Source organism: Dendrobates tinctorius, unplaced genomic scaffold (assembly GCF_039654945.1).
Source record: "Dendrobates tinctorius isolate UK_male_01 unplaced genomic scaffold, ASM3965494v1 ptg000159l, whole genome shotgun sequence".
Classification (NCBI taxonomy): Eukaryota; Metazoa; Chordata; class Amphibia; order Anura; family Dendrobatidae; genus Dendrobates; species Dendrobates tinctorius.
Window position 1 is genome coordinate 12,101,870 of NW_027361826.1, and position 13,865 is coordinate 12,115,734.

At 47.6% G+C, this 13,865-nt stretch overlaps 1 pseudogene; it reads left to right on the forward strand.

The window, feature by feature from the left end:
• Nucleotides 1-9,018: 9,018 nt before the first annotated feature.
• The window catches only part of LOC141052318 (neural cell adhesion molecule L1-like protein), a 38,708-nt pseudogene continuing 33,861 nt past the window's right edge, over nucleotides 9,019-13,865 (forward strand).

Below are 13,865 nucleotides of genomic sequence, written 5' to 3' on the forward strand. Positions count from 1 at the left end.
GAGAAGAAGGGGACGGTTGTAGAAAGATGGCAGAGACAGTAGCCCCCAGGCAGCAGCCCTCACACGACTGATCCCAGCTGACTACTTCCCTAGACCGCCAATCTATGTTTGGGTTGTGTTTTTCCACCAAGGGAGGCCTAAAACGATGGATGATGGAATTCACCCCCAAGACGTAGCATGACAGGGACTCTACATGATATGTCCCTATACGCAAATGTATTTTTTCCACGACTTGGGTCAACCTCCCCTGGCTCAGTGGGAAAGAGTCAATGGCCTAGACGCTAAGGGGTTTGGCCAGCGTCCTACACCTCAGGCCATGGTTCTGGACAAAGTGAGCATCCAGCAGATTGACTCACGCTCCACTGTCCACAAACACCGGTATGCCCTCAGGTACCCTGCCAACCACCACTTCTGCTGACAAAGTACACAGAGTGGGCAAAATGGAGGAAATATACACTCCCTGGTCGCCTCCCTCCACACGACCAGGGGGACGCGGCTTCTTAGGTGGTACGGAAGTTTGGCGCAAGCTGAGCAGACCCTGATAAAATGACCAGTCTGCCCACAGCTAAAACATGCCCCCAAACCATGATGAACCGCAGGCAGCACCATTGGGGAACAAACTCCTCCCACCTGCCTGGGCTCGTCCGACTGCACCATTGAGTCCTCCTCCCTAGCAAGGACTACAGGGGGCAAATTCGCCAAAGCCGCAAAATACTCGTCCACCGACCGTAGAGATGATGAATCGGCCGGCAGGGAGAAGGCTCAGGATAGGGGAACAACTTTAAGGAGAGATATGATGAATCCCACCCGCTGTTCCTCACTCCCTAATGAACGAGGGCGGAGCCTGAAGTGTAGCTTGCAGGCCTCCTGAAAAAAACAAAAAATTATCTCTCCCTCCAGAAAACCTGTCTGGGAGAGATAACTTGGGTTCTGGTTGAGCCTGAACCTGAGCTGAGGCCCCGAACCCCACGAACTGCTGCAGCTGCTGCTCCACCACACCATGCAGCACCCCACACTCCTCAGTGCGGGTCTGCAGCAATTCGAGATAGGTCTGCATTAGAGCCATGGCTCACCAGAAAAAAAATGGGTGCTGGTAATAATGTCATGGGGCAGTTGCGGGGAAACAGGAGACGTGGAACCAGGGCCCCTGAACTGCCCCTCGGGATAAAGGGGGTGCCCTGGCTCTCCTTAACTTGGGGGTACACTTGATGGTAGGGAGGCCCAAATCCCCAACCTGTCCCTATCTCCTGTTTAGCCCTGAGCTAAACACCCAACCCCCTCCCCAGGAGGTGAGACAGGGAATAAATCCCTCTGCTAGTAAAGCCAGAATTGAGCTCTTCTTTTCCTCACTCAAGACTTGTCTTTTCAACTCCTTTGGCATGATTAAAAGTTATTTTTTCATTCCTATTAATTTTGGGATATTACTAGCACTTGTTTTGCCATCCAGCTTGTCCTATTGCAAAAGGATTGTGAACACCGCAGCAGGGTTTTTATACTTTCCTTTGTTAAATAAGATTTGGTTCAGGTGATCACCTAATCAGAAGCACATTGAGTAGAATGAGGTGTAGTCTGGTTGGAATTCAAGTGACACTGGAATGGAATGGCTGTGAGACATGTAGAGAAGCTGATTTTTATAAAACTGTGCAGTTGTCTCTTAATTTTTGCCACAGCTGTGTGTGTATGTGTATACATACACTCACTGGCCACTTTATTAGGTACACCATGCTAGTAACGGGTTGGACCCCCTTTTGCCTTCAGAACTGCCTCAATTCTTTGTGGCAGAGATTCAACAAGGTGCTGGAAGCATTCCTCAGAGATTTTGGACCATATTGACATGATGGCATTACACAGTTGGTGCAGATTTGTCGGCTGCACATCCCTGATGCGAATCTCCCGTTCCACCACATCCCAAAGATGCTCTATTGGATTGAGATCTGGTGACTGAGGAGGCCATTTGAGTACAGTGAACTCATTGTCATGTTCAAGAAACCAATCTGAGATGATTCGAGCTTTATGACATGGCGCATTATCCTGCTGAAAGTAGCCATCAGATGCCTGTTCTTAGCTGAGAGGAGTGGTACCCAGTGTGGTCTTCTGCTGCTGTAGCCCATCTGCCTCAAAGTTCGACGCACTGTGCGTTCAGAGATGCTCTTCTGCCTACCTTGGTTGTAACGGGTGGCAATTTGAGTCACTGTTGCCTTTCTATCAGCTCGAACCAGTATGCCCATTCTCCTCTGACCTCTGGCATCAACAAGGCATTTCCGGCCACAGAACTGCCGCTCACTGGATTTTTTTTCTTTTTCGGACCATTCTCTGTAAACCCTAGAGATGGTTGTGCGTGAAAATCCCAGTAGATCAGCAGTTTCTGAAATACTCAGACCAGCCCTTCTGGCACCAACAATCATGCCACGTTCAAAGGCACTCAAATCACCTTTCTTCCCCATACTGATGCTCGGTTTGAACTGCAGGAGATTGTCTTGACCATGTCTACATGCCTAAATGCACTGAGTTGCCGCCATGTGATTGGCTGATTAGAAATTAAGTCTTAACACACAGTTGGACAGGTGTACCTAATAAAGTGGCCAGTGAGTGTATATATATATATATATATATATATATATATATATATACACACACTGCCGTTCAAAAGTTTAGGGTCACTTATGAATTCCCTTATTTTGAAAGAAAAGCTGTTTTTGCCAATGAAGCTAACATTATATGATACAGAAATACACTCTATACATTGGTAATGTGGTAAATGACTATTCTAGCTGCAAACGTCTGGTTTGTAATGCAATGTCTTCATAGGTGTATAGAGGCCCCTTTCCAACAACCCTCTCTCCAGTGTTCTTATGGTACTTTGTGTTTGCTGTGTAAGAAGGCTAATGGATGGTTAGAATACTTGCACAAGGGTATGTTAGCACAGCTGAAAACAGTTTGGCTGATTAGAGAAGCTATAAACCTGACCTTCTTTTGAGCTAGTTGAGAATCTGGAGCATTACATTTGTTGGTTCCATTAAACTATCAAAATGGCCAGAAAAAAAGAACTTTCATGTGAAACTCGACAGTCTATTCTTGTTCTTAGAAATGAAGGCTATTCCATGCGGGAAATTGCCAAGAAACTGAAGATTTCCTACAACGGTGTGTACTACTCCCTTCAGAGGAGAGCACAAACAGGCTCTATCCAGAGTAGAAAGAGAAGTGGGAGGCCGCGCTGCACAACTGAGCAACAAAATAAGCACATTAGAGTCTGTAGTTTGAGAATTCGACGCCTCACAGGTCCTCAACAGGCAGCTTCATTAAATAGTACACACAATGCCAGTGTCAACGTCTACAGTGAAGAGGTGACTCCGGGATGCTGGCCTTCAGGGCAGAGTGGCAAAGAAAAAGCCATATCTGAGACTGGCAAATAAAAGGGAAAGATTAATATGGGCAAAAGAACACAGACATTGGACAGAGGAAGATTGCAAAAAGTGTTATGGACAGACGAATCCAAGTTTGAGGTGTTTGGATCACACAGAAGAACATTTGTGAGACGCAGAACAACTGAAAAGATGATGGAAGAGTGCCTGACGCCATCTGTCAAGCATGGTGGAAGTAATGTGATGGTCTGGGGTTGCTTTGCTGCTGGTAAAGTAGGAGATTTGTACAAGGTAAAAGGGATTTTGAACACGGAAGGTTATCACTCCATGTTAGGCTGGCGGAACGCACCAAGTAATATAGATGTTAATGAGGTGCGTTCACAGCCTGGGGTTCACCGTGCAACGATGGAAACTGCTGCTAGACAAAGGCGGATAGTAGCACGCTCGGGTTACCTCACCCGGAGTGTGCGAGGCGAACCCTGTTACTTCACAAGGTCGCACTAATATAATGTGAGCGCTAGCGATGTGGTCACAGAACTCTGCCCAGAGGCATGGAGTCAGAGTCCTTCTAGAACCACTTGTGCTCAGAGCCGCTGCAGCGACGCTAGAAAGTGACGCTAGGAAAGTGCTGTGCCCTGTTAGCTGTCACAGAGTGCAGCGGATAGACTCGTACCGCCCAGAGGCATAGGAGATATGGCGGCACTATGGCGCTAACCTTTGAGCTAAACTGGAGCACTGTGGCACATGCTTTGCCACCATGAGGCGCTGACTCAGGCTGAACTAACCCTAACACATACGTATCAAAGGAAGGGGTTAATGAGTCAGTCACCAGTTACATGCATCCATCATCACTCACACAAGTCTCAACAAAAGTCTATCTCAGCACATGGCCGAGCGGCCATGCGAACCTTTTATAGCAGCGTCCTTCCGGGACCTTCCTGATGGTCCAAACCGAGCCGGAGAAGGACCTGAGCATGTGACCTCCGATCTCCAATGAGAGATCGTCCCACGGGCATGCTCAGTGGACTGACAGGAGTACTTGGTCCCTGGAGTAGATCGCTGCTGACCAGCATGCGTTGCTATAGCTGGGCCAGAGGTGGCAGAAGCAGCAACCAAACCTACAATGCTGGTGTGAGCAGAGCGCTGGGATCGACGAGTCTGCTGAGCAGGTTCCACTGTGGTCGGAGAAGAATGGGAGACCGCCGAAGGCAAAGCTCGGGATTCCTGCTGTGCAGCGACAGGAACCCAACATCTAACACTCCATTTTGCAATGCCATGCCATACCCTGCGGACAGCACTTGATTGGAGCCAATTTCATCCTACAACAGGACAATGACCCAAAGCACACCTCCAAATTATGCAAGAACTATTTAGGGAAGAAGCAGGCAGCTGGTATTCTATCTGTAATGGAGTGGCCAGCGCAGTCACCAGATCTCAACCTCATTAAGCTGTTGTGGGAGCAGCTTAACCGTATAGTATGCAAAAAGTGCACATCAAGCCAAACCAACCTGTGGGAGGGGCTTCTGGAAGCATGGGGTGAATTTCTCCAGATTACCTCAGTAAATTAAAGGGAATCTGTCACCTATTTTTTTTCCCTATGAGATGCGGCTTCCTCCATCAGGGGCTTATCTACAGCATTCTGTAATGCTGTAGATAAGCCCCCAATGTAACCTGAAAGAAAAACGAGTTATATTCTACTCACCGGGGGCGGTCCGGTGCGGCCAGGTCCGATGGGTGACGCGGTCCGGCTCTGGTGCCTCCCATCTTCTAGTGATGACGTCCTCATCCTTGCTTCTGTTGCGGCTCCTGCACAGGCGTAATTTTCTGCCCTGTTGAGGGCAGATGAAAACATAGCTGGGATTCAGGATCAATGAAAACAGCATGGTTAAACAACGAAATACTCTCCATAAACCATGGAGTACCAGAAAAAGAACTCCCGATGTAACCTGAAAGAAAAAAAAGAGTTAGATTATACTCACCCCGGCGTTGGGTCCGATCCGATGGGTGTCGCCGTCCAGTCCGGCACCTCCCATCTTCTAACGGTAACGTCCTCTTCTTTGCTGCCTGTCGTGGCTCCTGCGCAGGTGCACTGCTCTGTTGAGAGCAGAGTCCTGCAGTGCGCAGGCACCAGGATAGGTCCGGCGCCTGCGCACTGCAGTATTCTGCTCTGCCCTCAACAAGGCAGAGCAGTGCGCCTGCGCAGGAGCCAGCAAAGAAGAAGTCACTGTTAGGCTGGTTTCACATTAGCGCTTTTTAAGCGCACGCACGGCCGGGGGTAGCTCCGCCCCGAGCCGGCTCTCTGCCCGGCGTGCCCGCCCCTTGCTTGTAGCGCCGCCTCCTAGCGCACAGCGGCCCCTGCGATCGGCGCACCCTATCTTTAGCATAGGGTGCGCAGATCGTGCGCAGGCCGTGCGCTAGTTGCGCTTTGATCTGCGCTGCGCACTTTTGACGGTGCGCCGTGCGCGCCAAAATCAAACTTTTCGGATTTTGGCGCGCACGGCGCACCGTCAAAAGTGCGCAGCGCAGGTCAAAGCGCAACTAGCGCACGGCCTGCGCACGATCTGCGCACCCTATGCTAAAGATAGGGTGCGCCGATCGCAGGGGCCGCTGTGCGCTAGGAGGCGGCGCTACAAGCAAGGGGCGGGCACGCCGGGCAGAGAGCCGGCTCGGGGGCGGAGCTACCCCCGGCCGTGCGTGCGCTTAAAAAGCGCTAATGTGAAACCAGCCTTAGAAGGGAGGCGCCGGACCACAAAGCCCATCGGACCAAGACCGGACCGCCCCCCGATGAGTATAACCTAACTCTTTTTTATTATCTTTCAGGTTACACTGGAGGCTTAGCTACAGCATTACAGAATACTGTAGATAAGCACCTGATGTCAGTGCCGGCAGCTGATAGGTGACAGATTTCCTTTAACCCCTTAATGTCTAATGACGGACACAGTCCGCATCAAAGCCGGGACATGTCAGCTGTAATGAACAGCTGACATGTGCCCGCAATAGGCGCGAGCGGAATCGCCGTCCGCCCGCGCCTATTAACTAGTTAAATCCCGCTGTCAAAGCTGACAGCGGGCATTTAAATAGCATTTCCGACCGCCGGGCCGGATATGACATCATCGCCGACCCCCGTCACGTGATCGGGGGTCAGCGTCATGTTGCATGGACAACCAGAGGTCTCTTTGAGACCTCTATGGTTGTTCCAGGCATATGGCTTTCAGTGCCACCCGGTGGTCGGCGCTGAAAGCACAGCAGTAAATCTGCTACATATGGGCGATCTGCTCATCGCCCATATGTAGCAGAGCCCATCGGGTTGCGCATGCTTCTAGCCTCCTTCGGAGGCTATTGAAGCATGCCAAAAGTAAAAAAAAAAAAAATTAAAAAAACCTAAAAGTTCAAATCACCTCTCTTTCGCCCCAATCAAAATAACACAGTAAAAAAAAATCCCACATACACATATTAGGTATCGCCGCGTTCAGAATCCCCCGATCTATCAATAAAAAAAAAAGCATTAACCCGATCGCTGAACGGCGTAGTGAGAAAAAACTTTAAAACACCAGAATTACGTTTTTTTGGTCGCCAAGACATTGCATTAAAATGCAATAACGGGCGAGCAAAAGAATGTATCTGCACAAAAGTGGTATCATTAAAAACGTCAGCTCGGCTCGGAAAAAATAAGCTGTCACCCGACCCCAGATCATGAAAAATGGAGACGCTATGGGTCTCGGAAAATTGCGCAAGTTTTTTTTTTTTTTTTTTAGCAAACTTTGGAATTTTTTTTCACCACTTAGATAAAAGAGGATATAGACATGTTTGGTGTCTATGAACTCGTAATGACCTGGAGAATCATAATAGCAGGTCAGATTTAGCATCTAGTGAACTTAGCATAAAACAAGTGAGGGATTGCACTTTTTTGGCAATTTCACCGCACTTGGAATTTTTTTCCCGTTTTCGAGTACACGACATGGTAAAGCCAATGGTGTCATTTAAAAGTACAACTCGTCCCGCAAAAAGCCCTCACATGGCCATATAGACGGAAAAATAAAAAAGTTATGGCTCTGGAAAGAAGGGGAGGGAAAAATGAAAATGCAAAACCAAAAGTACCCCCTGGTCGTTAAGGGGTTAAGTACGACATTTTAGTGGTAAAAATGTAATTTGCCTCAAATTTGTCAGTTATACAAGGCTAATAGGTGGAACTGGACCCCACAATGGGGGTCCTTTTAACCCCCTCTTAGCCACATAGATGCCTAGACCATTATTATTTAAGGGTCCAATCAACCCCGATCGGCTCCAAAATCAGTTGGGGCCGACATAATATGCAGCTGTCACCTGCGGGGGGCACTATTCACTTATTGTTGATCATAGTTTTAAAACAGCAATCTGGAACTAGGCCTCTTGGCGACCAATGGTTTAATGCGCTGCTGTACTATATACATAAACGCAAACTCAGCTCCACTATACCCATATCACGTGTCTGCAAGCAGATCAGCACCACATCAATGTTACACATGCACGGCTCAGCCGTAACCGCGTTACACACAGACACGGCTCCGCCGCACCCGCGTTACACACAGACACGGCTCCACCGCACCCGCGTTACACACAGACACAGCTCCGCCGCACCCGCGTTACACACACGGCTCCGCCGTACCCATGTTACACACACACACGGCTCCGCCGTACGCACGTTACACACACGGCTCCGCTGTACCTATGTTACACACGCACACGGCTCCGCCGTACCCACGTTACGCACACGGCTCCCGCTGTACCCACGTTACACACACACACGGCTCCGCTGTACCCACGTTACACACACACACGGCTCCGCTGTACCCACGTTACACACACGGCTCCACTGTACCCACGTTACACACACACACGGCCCCGCTGTACCCACGTCACACACACGGCTCCGCTCTACCCACGTTACACACACGGCTCCGCTGCACCCACGTCACACACCCACTTTCCGCTGTACACACGTTACACACACGCACGGCTCCGCTGTATCCACGTTACGCACGCACGGCTCCGCTGTACCCACGTTTCGCACACACACGGCTCCGCTGTACCCACGTTACACACACACGGCTCCGCTGTACCCACGTTACACACACACGACTCCGCTGTACCCACGTTACACACACACACACGGCTCCGCTGTATCCACGTCACACACACACGGCTCCGCTGTACCCACGTTACACACACACGGCTCCGCTGTACCCACGTTACACACACACGGCTCCGCTGTACCCACGTTACACACACACGGCTCCGCTGTACCCACGTCACACACGGCTCCGCTGTACACACGTTACACACACACGGCTCCTCTGTACACACGTTACACACACACGGCTCCGCTGTACCCACGTTACACACACACGGCTCCGCTGTACCCACGTTACACACACACGGCTCCGCTGTACCCACGTCACACACGGCTCCGCTGTACACACGTTACACACACACGGCTCCTCTGTACACACGTTACACACACACGGCTCCGCTGTACCCACGTTACACACACACGGCTCCGCTGTACCCACGTTACACACACACGGCTCCGCTGTACCCACGTCACACACACGGCTCCGCTGTACACACGTTACACACACACGGCTCCTCTGTACACACGTTACACACACGGCTCCATATTCAGGATCTAAAAGCAGAGGACGCTGGCTCATACACATGGGAGGTGTCAAACACTAAAGGAAGGACTTCACTTCAAGCAAGCCTTTTACTTCGAGGTATGGCACATTCACTATTGGAAGATTACACAGTGATTTGCTTTATGGAGTGGTGCAGTAATCTTCTCTACATATTTCTGGATAAGAGCCTACAAAGGGTTACGTGTCCCCTGAGAATCCATGGTTTAGGAGATGGCACTCTATAACATTGACGTGCCGCGTTCAGTGCGATCCCCACCTGTTTTCTTCTCTGAGAATCACCTGGTTAAAAGATGGACAGGAGCTCCGAAAAGTCAACAAAAGGTATTTGTAACCGAATTGGTGAAACTTCAAAATCGTTTTTGTCTATGTGAGAGTGTAGGTCTCTGTCTTATCCGGTCTGGATATTTAACAGGACATTTTCCACCCTATCGCTGTTCCACCCATGAATGTCCCGTAGCGTGTTACAAACACATTATTTTCTGTAAATGTTCAGAAGCCCCTCTTGTTTTAAAGCATGGCCCAATAGAAAGAGGACTGTTAGGATGCTAAATTTGCACCTTTTTCTACCACACTTTTTTCCTTCCACTCAACTTTCCATTAATATGCTTGGATACAGCACTCTGTGAGCAGCCAGCTTCTATAGCAATGACCTTTTGTGACTTACCCTCCTTGTGGAGTGTGTCAATGACTGCCTTCTGGACATCTGTCAAGTCAGCAGTCTTCCCCATGATTGTGGAGCCTACTGAAACAGAATAAGGGACCTTTTTAAACATTTAGGAAGCCTTTGCAGGATTTTATCCCCTTTCTGCCATGTGACGTACTATCCCATCCATGTGCCCTGGGACTTAATTCCCAGGGACGGGATAGTACGTCAAAGCGATCAGCGGCACCCACGTGGTGAGCGCCGCTGATCGCGGCCGGGTGTCAGCTAATTATCACAGCTGACACCCAGCACAATGTGTCAGGGGCAGTCACGGACCGCTCCCGACACATTAACCCCTTGCACACCGCGATCAAACACGATCGCGATGTACGGGGGTTAAATGGAAGCATCGGCAGGGAGGGGGCTCCCTCCGTGCTTCCCTGAGCCCCCCACAGCAGCGCAATGCGCCGCGCTGCTGCGGGGGGCTCCAGCCCTGCAGGTCCCCGGATCCAAGATGGCGACAGGGACCTTCGGGGGCCTGCAGGGAGCTGGCTTCCTCTGTGCCTGCAAAGCGCAGGCACGAGGAAGTCTGCAGCAGTGCCTGTGACAGATCGCTAATCTGTCACAGTGATCTGTGATGTGACAGATCAGCGATCTGTCACAGGACAGTGATGTCCCACCTGGGACAATGTAATAAAGTTAAAAAAAAAAAAGTGTAAAAATAATTTGAAAGAAATTGGTAAATAAATTAATTAAAAAAAAATTCCCTAATAAATTCATTTTTTGGAAAAAAAAACACAATAAAAGTACACATATTTGGTATCGCCGCGTCCATAACAACCCGCCCTATAAAACTGTCCCATTAGTTAACCCCTTTAGCGAACCCCTTAAAAAATAAAAATAAAAAACGAAGCAAAAAATAATGATTTATTATCATTCCACAAATAGAGAAAACAGATATCCGGTACCGTTGTATGATGCATAAAATACCCTCAATGTCAGCACATATATTTTCACATCCACATCGAATATAACACCTTAATCCCATTTAGAATGAGTGCTCAATCCCATATCGAAAAAACAAGAAGTTTCAATGTTGAAAGGAGAAAAAGCAGGATGGCACTCACCGTTCGCATAAAGTAGATTACTTTATTTCACATAAACAAGGCATAGGCACGGGAGCAATATGCTGAAAGACGGACGACAGCCGTTTCGCGCATGGACCTGTTGAAGCGCATTGGGCGCGAAACGGCTGTTGTCCGTCTTTCAGCATATTGCTCCCGTGCCTATGCCTTGTTTATGTGAAATAAAGTAATCTACTTTATGTGACCGGTGAGTGCCATCCTGCTTTTTCTCCTTTCAACATTGATTTATTATCATACCGCCAAACAAAAAGTGCAATAACGCGCGATCAAAAAGACGCATATAAATATCCATGGTACCGCTGAAAACGTCATCTTGTCCCGCAAAAAACGAGCCATCACACAGCATCATCAGAGAAAAAATAAAAAAGTTATAGCTCGCAGAATAAAGCGATGCAAAAATAATGATTTTTTATATAAAATTGTTTTCATTGCATAAAAGCGCCAAAACATAAAAAAAACACATAAATGAGGTATCGCTGTAACCGTGCTTACCCGAAGAATAAAAGCGCTTTATCAATTTTACCGCAGGCGGAATAGTGTAAACGCACCCCCCCAAAAGAAATTCATGAAACTCTGGTTTTTGTTCATTCTGGGTCCCAAAAATCGGAATAAAAAGCGATCAAAAGATGTCACTTACCCGAAAATGAAACCAATAAAAACGTCAACTCGTCCCGCAAAAAATAAGACCTCACATGACTCGGTGGGTCAAAATATGGAAAAGTTATAGCTCTCAATATGTGGTGATACAAAAACTATTTTTATAAAAAGCGTCTTTTAGCGTGTGACAGCTGCCAAACATAAAAACCCGCTATAAATAGTAAATCAAACCCCCCGTTATCACCCCCTTAGTAAGGGAAAAATAATAAAATTAAAAGAAAATGTATTTATTTCCATTTTCCCATTAGGGCTAGGGTTAAGGCTAGGGTTAGGGCTGAGATCAGGGTTAGGGGTGTGTTGGGGTTAGGGTTGGAGTTAGAATTGGGGGGTTGCCACTGTTTGGGCACATCAAGTGCTCACTAAATGCAACATGGCGTCTGATCTCAATTGCAGCCAATTCTGCGTTGAAAAAGTCAAATGGTGCTCCTTCCCTTCCAAGCTCTGCCATGCGCCCAAACAGTGTTTTACCCCCACATATGGGGAATCAGCCTACTCAAGACAAATTGCAAAACAACTTTTGGGGTCCAATTTCTCCTGTTACCCTTAGGAAAAGAAAAAATTGGGGGCAAAAATATCATTTGTGGAAAAAAATTATTTTTTTATTTTTACGCCCGGGCGTTATAAACTTCTGTGAAGCACTTGGGGGTTCAAATTGCTCACCACACATCTTGATAAGTTCCGTGGGGGGTCTAGTTTCCAAAATTGGGTCACTTGTGGGGTGTTTCAATAGTTTAGGTACATCAGGGGCTCTCCAAACGCACGACACCTGCAGACCATTCCATCAAAGTCTGCAATCCAAAACGTCACTACTTCCCTTCCGAGCCCCGACGTGTGCCCGTACAGTAGTTTTCTCCCACATATGGGGTATCAGCGTACTCGGGACAAATTGGACAACAACTTTTGGGGCCCAATTTCTCCTGTTACCTTTGGGAAAATAGAAAAAATTGGGGACTAAATGATCATGTTTGTGGAAAAAATATGATTTTTTTATTTTCATGCCCGGGCATTATAAACTTCTGTGAAGCCCTTGGGGGTTCAAAGTGCTCACCACAAATTTAGAGAAGTTCGTTAGGGGGTCTAGTTTCCAAAATGGGGTCACTTGTGGGGGGTTTCCACTGTTTAGGCACATCAGGGGCTCTCCAAACGCACATGACACCCACAGACCATTCCATCAAAGTCTGCATTCCAAAACGTCACTACTTCCCTTCCGAGCCCCGACGTGTGCCCATACAGTAGTTTTCTCCCACATATGGGGTATCAGCGTACTCAGGACAAATTGGACAACAACTTTTGGGGTCTAATTTCTCCTGTTACCCTTGGGAAAATAAAAAAATTGGGGACTAAATGATCATGTTTGTGGAAAAAATATGATTTTTTTTATTTTCACGCATTATAAACTTCTGTGAAGCCCTTGGGGGTTCAAAGTGCTCACCACAGATCTAGAGAAGTTCCATAGGGGGTCTAGTTTCCAAAATGGTGTCATTTGTGGGGGGTTTCCACTGTTTTGGTACATCAGGGGTTTTCCAATCGCGACATGGTGTCCGATCTCAATTCCAGCCAAAAAAGTCAAATGGCGCTGCTTCCCTTCTGAGCTCTGCCATGCGCCCAAGTAGTCGTTTACCCCCACATATGGGGTATCTGCGTACTCAGGACAAATTTCACAATAACTTTTAGGGTCCTGTTACCCTTGGGAAAATAAAAATTGGGGGTGAAAAAAACTTTTTTTGGAAAAAAATACGATTTTTTAATTGTACCGCTGTACGTTATAAACTTCTGTGAAGTCCTTGTGGGTTCAAAGTTCTCACCACATATCTAGATAAGTTCCTTGGGGGGTCTAGTTTCCAAAATGGGGTCACCTGTGGGGGGTTTCCACTGTTTTGGTACATCAGGGGCTCTCCAAACGTGATATGGCGTTGGATCTGAATTCCAGCCAATTTTGCATTAAAAAAGGTAAAAGGCGCTCCTTCACTTCTGAGCTCTGCCATGCGCTGAAACAGTGGTCCCCCCAACATTTCAGGTATCAGCGTACTCAGGACAAATTGCACAATAACTTTTGCAGTCCAATTTCTCCTGTTACCCTTGGTAAAAAAAAAAAATATTGAACCTGAAGTATTTTTTTTGGAAAGAAAAGTTAAATGTTCATTTTTTTTTTAAATATTCAAAAAATTCCTTTGACGCACCTGAAGGTTAATAAACTTCTTGAATGTGGTTTTGAGCACCTTGTGGGGTGCAGTTTTTAGAATGGTGTCACTTTTGGGTATTTTCTATCATATAGACCCCTCAAAGTGGCTTCAAATGTGATGCGGTCTGTAAAAATAAAATGGTGTTGCAAAAATAAGAAATTGCTGGTCAACTTTTAACCCTTATAACTTCCTAACAAAAA